The 7,500-nt window shown below is 55.4% G+C and overlaps 1 non-coding gene across 1 annotated transcript in view; it reads right to left on the minus strand.

The window, feature by feature from the left end:
* LOC144430252 (small subunit ribosomal RNA) overlaps positions 1-984 on the minus strand; it is a 1,810-nt gene extending 826 nt beyond the window's left edge. Inside the window, exon 1 of the ribosomal RNA XR_013479407.1 lies at positions 1-984. This exon is cut by the window's left edge and continues 826 nt beyond it. This is a non-coding gene — a ribosomal RNA (small subunit ribosomal RNA).
* Between the last annotated feature and the right edge of the window lie 6,516 nt (positions 985-7,500).

Below are 7,500 nucleotides of genomic sequence, written 5' to 3' on the forward strand. Positions count from 1 at the left end.
CTTTCGCTCTTGATTAAAGAAAACATTCTTGGCGAATGCTTTCGCAGTAGTTCGTCTTCCGCCGATCCAAGAATTTCACCTCTAACGGCAGAGTACGGACGCCCCCGTCTGTCCCTCTTAATCATTACCTCGTGCTCCGAAAACCAACAAAATAGAACCGAGGTCCTATTCCATTATTCCATGCAACACTATGCAGGCGAATAGCCTGCTTTGAACACTCTAATTTTTTCAAAGTAAACTTATCGGCCACCGCCGACACTCAGTCAAGAGCACCGACGGAGAACCGAAGGTGAGGCGAACGCAACCAGTGACACGCCTTGCGACGGACCGGCGGCGCTCGCCCAAAATCCAACTACGAGCTTTTCAACCGCAACAACTTTAGCATACACTGTTGGAGCTGGAATTACCGCGGCTGCTGGCACCAGACTTGCCCTCCAATGGATACTCGTTAAGAGTTTTAGGATGTACTCATTCCAATTACAGGGCCTCGTTAGAGTCCTGTATTGTTATTTTTCGTCACTACCTCCCCGTGTCGGGAATGGGTAATTTGCGCGCCTGCTGCCTTCCTTGGATGTGGTAGCCGTTTCTCAGGCTCCCTCTCCGGAATCGAACCCTGATTCCCCGTTACCCGTTATCACAAAGGTAGGCACGTAGCGTACCTTCGACAGTTGATAGGGCAGACACTTGAATGATACGTCGTCGGTGCAGAGACCGTACGATCCGCGTGGTTATCCAGAGTCATCGAACGTCACAGGACGAACCCGGTCGGTTTTGATCTGATAAAAGCGCGCCTCCCGAAGTCGGCGCTTAATGCATGTATTAGCTCTAGAATTACCACAGTTATCCACTTCGCTTACGAGACCAAATAAACCAAGACTGATTTAATGAGCCATTCGCAGTTTCGCTTTAAGAGAACTCGTACTTGCACCTGCATGGCTTAATCTTTGAGACAAGCATATCACTACTGGCAGGATCCACCAGATAGCTGCGACAGCTGCGCTCGGCCCTTGCTGGGCCGCCCGGCGCGTGCTCGTCGCATTCGTTTAAGACCGAGGCGATCGCCTGCGGCCGTACTCAGCTTCGACAGTCGCTGGCCGCGACGTCCACGCTCTCGCCGGCAGTGCCAGGCGGAGCGATTTGCGTTTTTTCTTTGCTCGCCCTCTCTCGGGCTCGATCCATTCAGTTTCGCACAAACAAGAGCTCTGCCGGCCGCCTGCAGCGGTGCCTAAAACCCGGGCATAACAATGCGACCGTTCTGCTAGGCCGACAAGCGCTCAAGCCAGACGCTCGATCGAACGCCCCCTACATATTAGTCGAGACAACGGCTCGCTCATTAGCATCGCGTTTGTACTTTAACTTTTTTTGGCCCGGCTTCTTTCGACGCCGATGCCGGCGACGCAGCACTCTCTCGCCCGCCAGCCACCGAGAAAAGGGTGCGCTCCGACCGGCCCCGCACCGCTCTTTCTTGGCTCATTCGAAATTACTGTCTTTCGCTCTGACATGCCTTACCTAGGGTTAGGCTAGTATGCTTGCACGTTTGTACTTTAACTTTTTTCGGCTCGGCTTCTTTCGACGCCGATGCCGGCGACGCAGCACTCTCTCGCCCGCCAGCCACCGAGAAAAGGGTGCGCTCCGACCGGCCCCGCACCGCTCTTTCTTGGCTCATTCGAGTTTACTGTCTTTCGCTCTGACATGCCTTACCTAGGGTTAGGCTAGTATGCTTGCACGTTTGTACTTTAACTTTTTTCGGCTCGGCTTCTTTCGACGCCGATGCCGGCGACGCAGCACTCTCTCGCCCGCCAGCCACCGAGAAAAGGGTGCGCTCCGACCGGCCCCGCACCGCTCTTTCTTGGCTCATTCGAAATTACTGTCTTTCGCTCTGACATGCCTTACCTAGGGTTAGGTTAGTATGCTTGCACGTTTGTACTTTAACTTTTTCCGGCTCGGCTTCTTTCGACGCCGATGCCGGCGACGCAGCACTCTCTCGCCCGCCAGCCACCGAGAAAAGGGTGCGCTCCGACCGGCCCCGCACCGCTCTTTCTTGGCTCATTCGAAATTACTGTCTTTCGCTCTGACATGCCTTACCTAGGGTTAGGTTAGTATGCTTGCACGTTTGTACTTTAACTTTTTTCGGCTCGGCTTCTTTCGACGCCGATGCCGGCGACGCAGCACTCTCTCGCCCGCCAGCCACCGAGAAAAGGGTGCGCTCCGACCGGCCCCGCACCGCTCTTTCTTGGCTCATTCGAGTTTACTGTCTTTCGCTCTGACATGCCTTACCTAGGGTTAGGCTAGTATGCTTGCACGTTTGTACTTTAACTTTTTTCGGCTCGGCTTCTTTCGACGCCGATGCCGGCGACGCAGCACTCTCTCGCCCGCCAGCCACCGAGAAAAGGGTGCGGTCCGACCGGCCCCGCACCGCTCTTTCTTGGCTCATTCGAAATTACTGTCTTTCGCTCTGACATGCCTTACCTAGGGTTAGGTTAGTATGCTTGCACGTTTGTACTTTAACTTTTTTCGGCTCGGCATCTTTCGACGCCGATGCCGGCGACGCAGCACTCTCTCGCCCGCCAGCCACCGAGAAAAGGGTGCGCTCCGACCGGCCCCGCACCGCTCTTTCTTGGCTCATTCGAAATTACTGTCTTTCGCTCTGACATGCCTTACCTAGGGTTAGGTTAGTATGCTTGCACGTTTGTACTTTAACTTTTTTCGGCTCGGCTTCTTTCGACGCCGATGCCGGCGACGCAGCACTCTCTCGCCCGCCAGCCACCGAGAAAAGGGTGCGCTCCGACCGGCCCCGCACCGCTCTTTCTTGGCTCATTCGAGTTTACTGTCTTTCGCTCTGACATGCCTTATCTAGGGTTAGGCTAGTATGCTTGCACGTTTGTACTTTAACTTTTTTCGGCTCGGCTTCTTTCGACGCCGATGCCGGCGACGCAGCACTCTCTCGCCCGCCAGCCACCGAGAAAAGGGTGCGCTCCGACCGGCCCCGCACCGCTCTTTCTTGGCTCATTCAAAATTACTGTCTTTCGCTCTGACATGCCTTACCTAGGGTTAGGTTAGTATGCTTGCACGTTTGTACTTTAACTTTTTTCGGCTCGGCTTCTTTCGACGCCGATGCCGGCGACGCAGCACTCTCTCGCCCGCCAGCCACCGAGAAAAGGGTGCGCTCCGACCGGCCCCGCACCGCTCTTTCTTGGCTCATTCGAAATTACTGTCTTTCGCTCTGACATGCCTTACCTAGGGTTAGGCTAGTATGCTTGCACGTTTGTACTTTAACTTTTTTCGGCTCGGCTTCTTTCGACGCTGATGCCGGCGACGCAGCACTCTCTCGCCCGCCAGCCACCGAGAAAAGGGTGCGCTCCGACCGGCCCCGCACCGCTCTTTCTTGGCTCATTCGAGTTTACTGTCTTTCGCTCTGACATGCCTTACCTAGGGTTAGGCTAGTATGCTTGCACGTTTGTACTTTAACTTTTTTCGGCTCGGCTTCTTTCGACGCCGATGCCGGCGACGCAGCACTCTCTCGCCCGCCAGCCACCGAGAAAAGGGTGCGCTCCGACCGGCCCCGCACCGCTCTTTCTTGGCTCATTCGAGTTTACTGTCTTTCGCTCTAACATGCCTTACCTAGGGTTAGGTTAGTATGCTTGCACGTTTGTACTTTAACTTTTTTCGGCTCGGCTTCTTTCGACGCCGATGCCGGCGACGCAGCACTCTCTCGCCCGCCAGCCACCGAGAAAAGGGTGCGCTCCGACCGGCCCCGCACCGCTCTTTCTTGGCTCATTCGAAATTACTGTCTTTCGCTTTGACATGCCTTACCTAGGGTTAGGCTAGTATGCTTGCACGTTTGTACTTTAACTTTTTTCGGCTCGGCTTCTTTCGACGCCGATGCCGGCGACGCAGCACTCTCTCGCCCGCCAGCCACCGAGAAAAGGGTGCGCTCCGACCGGCCCCGCACCGCTCTTTCTTGGCTCATTCGAAATTACTGTCTTTCGCTCTGACATGCCTTACCTAGGGTTAAGTTAGTATGCTTGCACGTTTGTACTTTAACTTTTTTCGGCTCGGCTTCTTTCGACGCCGATGCCCGCGACGCAGCACTCTCTCGCCCGCCAGCCACCGAGAAAAGGGTGCGCTCCGACCGGCCCCGCACCGCTCTTTCTTGGCTCATTCGAAATTACTGTCTTTCGCTCTGACATGCCTTACCTAGGGTTAGGCTAGTATGCTTGCACGTTTGTACTTTAACTTTTTTCGGCTCGGCTTCTTTCGACGCCGATGCCGGCGACGCAGCACTCTCTCGCCCGCCAGCCACCGAGAAAAGGGTGCGGTCCGACCGGCCCCGCACCGCTCTTTCTTGGCTCATTCGAAATTACTGTCTTTCGCTCTGACATGCCTTACCTAGGGTTAGGTTAGTATGCTTGCACGTTTGTACTTTAACTTTTTTCGGCTCGGCATCTTTCGACGCCGATGCCGGCGACGCAGCACTCTCTCGCCCGCCAGCCACCGAGAAAAGGGTGCGCTCCGACCGGCCCCGCACCGCTCTTTCTTGGCTCATTCGAAATTACTGTCTTTCGCTCTGACATGCCTTACCTAGGGTTAGGTTAGTATGCTTGCACGTTTGTACTTTAACTTTTTTCGGCTCGGCTTCTTTCGACGCCGATGCCGGCGACGCAGCACTCTCTCGCCCGCCAGCCACCGAGAAAAGGGTGCGCTCCGACCGGCCCCGCACCGCTCTTTCTTGGCTCATTCGAGTTTACTGTCTTTCGCTCTGACATGCCTTATCTAGGGTTAGGCTAGTATGCTTGCACGTTTGTACTTTAACTTTTTTCGGCTCGGCTTCTTTCGACGCCGATGCCGGCGACGCAGCACTCTCTCGCCCGCCAGCCACCGAGAAAAGGGTGCGGTCCGACCGGCCCCGCACCGCTCTTTCTTGGCTCATTCAAAATTACTGTCTTTCGCTCTGACATGCCTTACCTAGGGTTAGGTTAGTATGCTTGCACGTTTGTACTTTAACTTTTTTCGGCTCGGCTTCTTTCGACGCCGATGCCGGCGACGCAGCACTCTCTCGCCCGCCAGCCACCGAGAAAAGGGTGCGCTCCGACCGGCCCCGCACCGCTCTTTCTTGGCTCATTCGAAATTACTGTCTTTCGCTCTGACATGCCTTACCTAGGGTTAGGCTAGTATGCTTGCACGTTTGTACTTTAACTTTTTTCGGCTCGGCTTCTTTCGACGCCGATGCCGGCGACGCAGCACTCTCTCGCCCGCCAGCCACCGAGAAAAGGGTGCGCTCCGACCGGCCCCGCACCGCTCTTTCTTGGCTCATTCGAGTTTACTGTCTTTCGCTCTGACATGCCTTATCTAGGGTTAGGCTAGTATGCTTGCACGTTTGTACTTTAACTTTTTTCGGCTCGGCTTCTTTCGACGCCGATGCCGGCGACGCAGCACTCTCTCGCCCGCCAGCCACCGAGAAAAGGGTGCGCTCCGACCGGCCCCGCACCGCTCTTTCTTGGCTCATTCGAGTTTACTGTCTTTCGCTCTAACATGCCTTACCTAGGGTTAGGTTAGTATGCTTGCACGTTTGTACTTTAACTTTTTTCGGCTCGGCTTCTTTCGACGCCGATGCCGGCGACGCAGCACTCTCTCGCCCGCCAGCCACCGAGAAAAGGGTGCGCTCCGACCGGCCCCGCACCGCTCTTTCTTGGCTCATTCGAAATTACTGTCTTTCGCTCTGACATGCCTTACCTAGGGTTAGGCTAGTATGCTTGCACGTTTGTACTTTAACTTTTTTCGGCTCGGCTTCTTTCGACGCCGATGCCGGCGACGCAGCACTCTCTCGCCCGCCAGCCACCGAGAAAAGGGTGCGCTCCGACCGGCCCCGCACCGCTCTTTCTTGGCTCATTCGAGTTTACTGTCTTTCGCTCTGACATGCCTTACCTAGGGTTAGGCTAGTATGATTGCACGTTTGTACTTTAACTTTTTTCGGCTCGGCTTCTTTCGACGCCGATGCCGGCGACGCAGCACTCTCTCGCCCGCCAGCCACCGAGAAAAGGGTGCGCTCCGACCGGCCCCGCACCGCTCTTTCTTGGCTCATTCGAGTTTACTGTCTTTCGCTCTAACATGCCTTACCTAGGGTTAGGTTAGTATGCTTGCACGTTTGTACTTTAACTTTTTTCGGCTCGGCTTCTTTCGACGCCGATGCCGGCGACGCAGCACTCTCTCGCCCGCCAGCCACCGAGAAAAGGGTGCGCTCCGACCGGCCCCGCACCGCTCTTTCTTGGCTCATTCGAAATTACTGTCTTTCGCTCTGACATGCCTTACCTAGGGTTAGGCTAGTATGCTTGCACGTTTGTACTTTAACTTTTTTCGGCTCGGCTTCTTTCGACGCCGATGCCGGCGACGCAGCACTCTCTCGCCCGCCAGCCACCGAGAAAAGGGTGCGCTCCGACCGGCCCCGCACCGCTCTTTCTTGGCTCATTCGAAATTACTGTCTTTCGCTCTGACATGCCTTACCTAGGGTTAAGTTAGTATGCTTGCACGTTTGTACTTTAACTTTTTTCGGCTCGGCTTCTTTCGACGCCGATGCCCGCGACGCAGCACTCTCTCGCCCGCCAGCCACCGAGAAAAGGGTGCGCTCCGACCGGCCCCGCACCGCTCTTTCTTGGCTCATTCGAAATTACTGTCTTTCGCTCTGACATGCCTTACCTAGGGTTAGGCTAGTATGCTTGCACGTTTGTACTTTAACTTTTTTCGGCTCGGCTTCTTTCGACGCCGATGCCGGCGACGCAGCACTCTCTCGCCCGCCAGCCACCGAGAAAAGGGTGCGCTCCGACCGGCCCCGCACCGCTCTTTCTTGGCTCATTCGAGTTTACTGTCTTTCGCTCTGACATGCCTTACCTAGGGTTAGGCTAGTATGCTTGCACGTTTGTACTTTAACTTTTTTCGGCTCGGCTTCTTTCGACGCCGATGCCGGCGACGCAGCACTCTCTCGCCCGCCAGCCACCGAGAAAAGGGTGCGCTCCGACCGGCCCCGCACCGCTCTTTCTTGGCTCATTCGAAATTACTGTCTTTCGCTCTGACATGCCTTACCTAGGGTTAGGTTAGTATGCTTGCACGTTTGTACTTTAACTTTTTCCGGCTCGGCTTCTTTCGACGCCGATGCCGGCGACGCAGCACTCTCTCGCCCGCCAGCCACCGAGAAAAGGGTGCGCTCCGACCGGCCCCGCACCGCTCTTTCTTGGCTCATTCGAAATTACTGTCTTTCGCTCTGACATGCCTTACCTAGGGTTAGGTTAGTATGCTTGCACGTTTGTACTTTAACTTTTTTCGGCTCGGCTTCTTTCGACGCCGATGCCGGCGACGCAGCACTCTCTCGCCCGCCAGCCACCGAGAAAAGGGTGCGCTCCGACCGGCCCCGCACCGCTCTTTCTTGGCTCATTCGAGTTTACTGTCTTTCGCTCTGACATGCCTTACCTAGGGTTAGGCTAGTATGCTTGCACGTTTGTACTTTAA

The sequence above is a fragment of the Styela clava genome, chromosome 11 (assembly GCF_964204865.1).
Source record: "Styela clava chromosome 11, kaStyClav1.hap1.2, whole genome shotgun sequence".
Lineage (NCBI taxonomy): Eukaryota > Metazoa > Chordata > Ascidiacea > Stolidobranchia > Styelidae > Styela > Styela clava.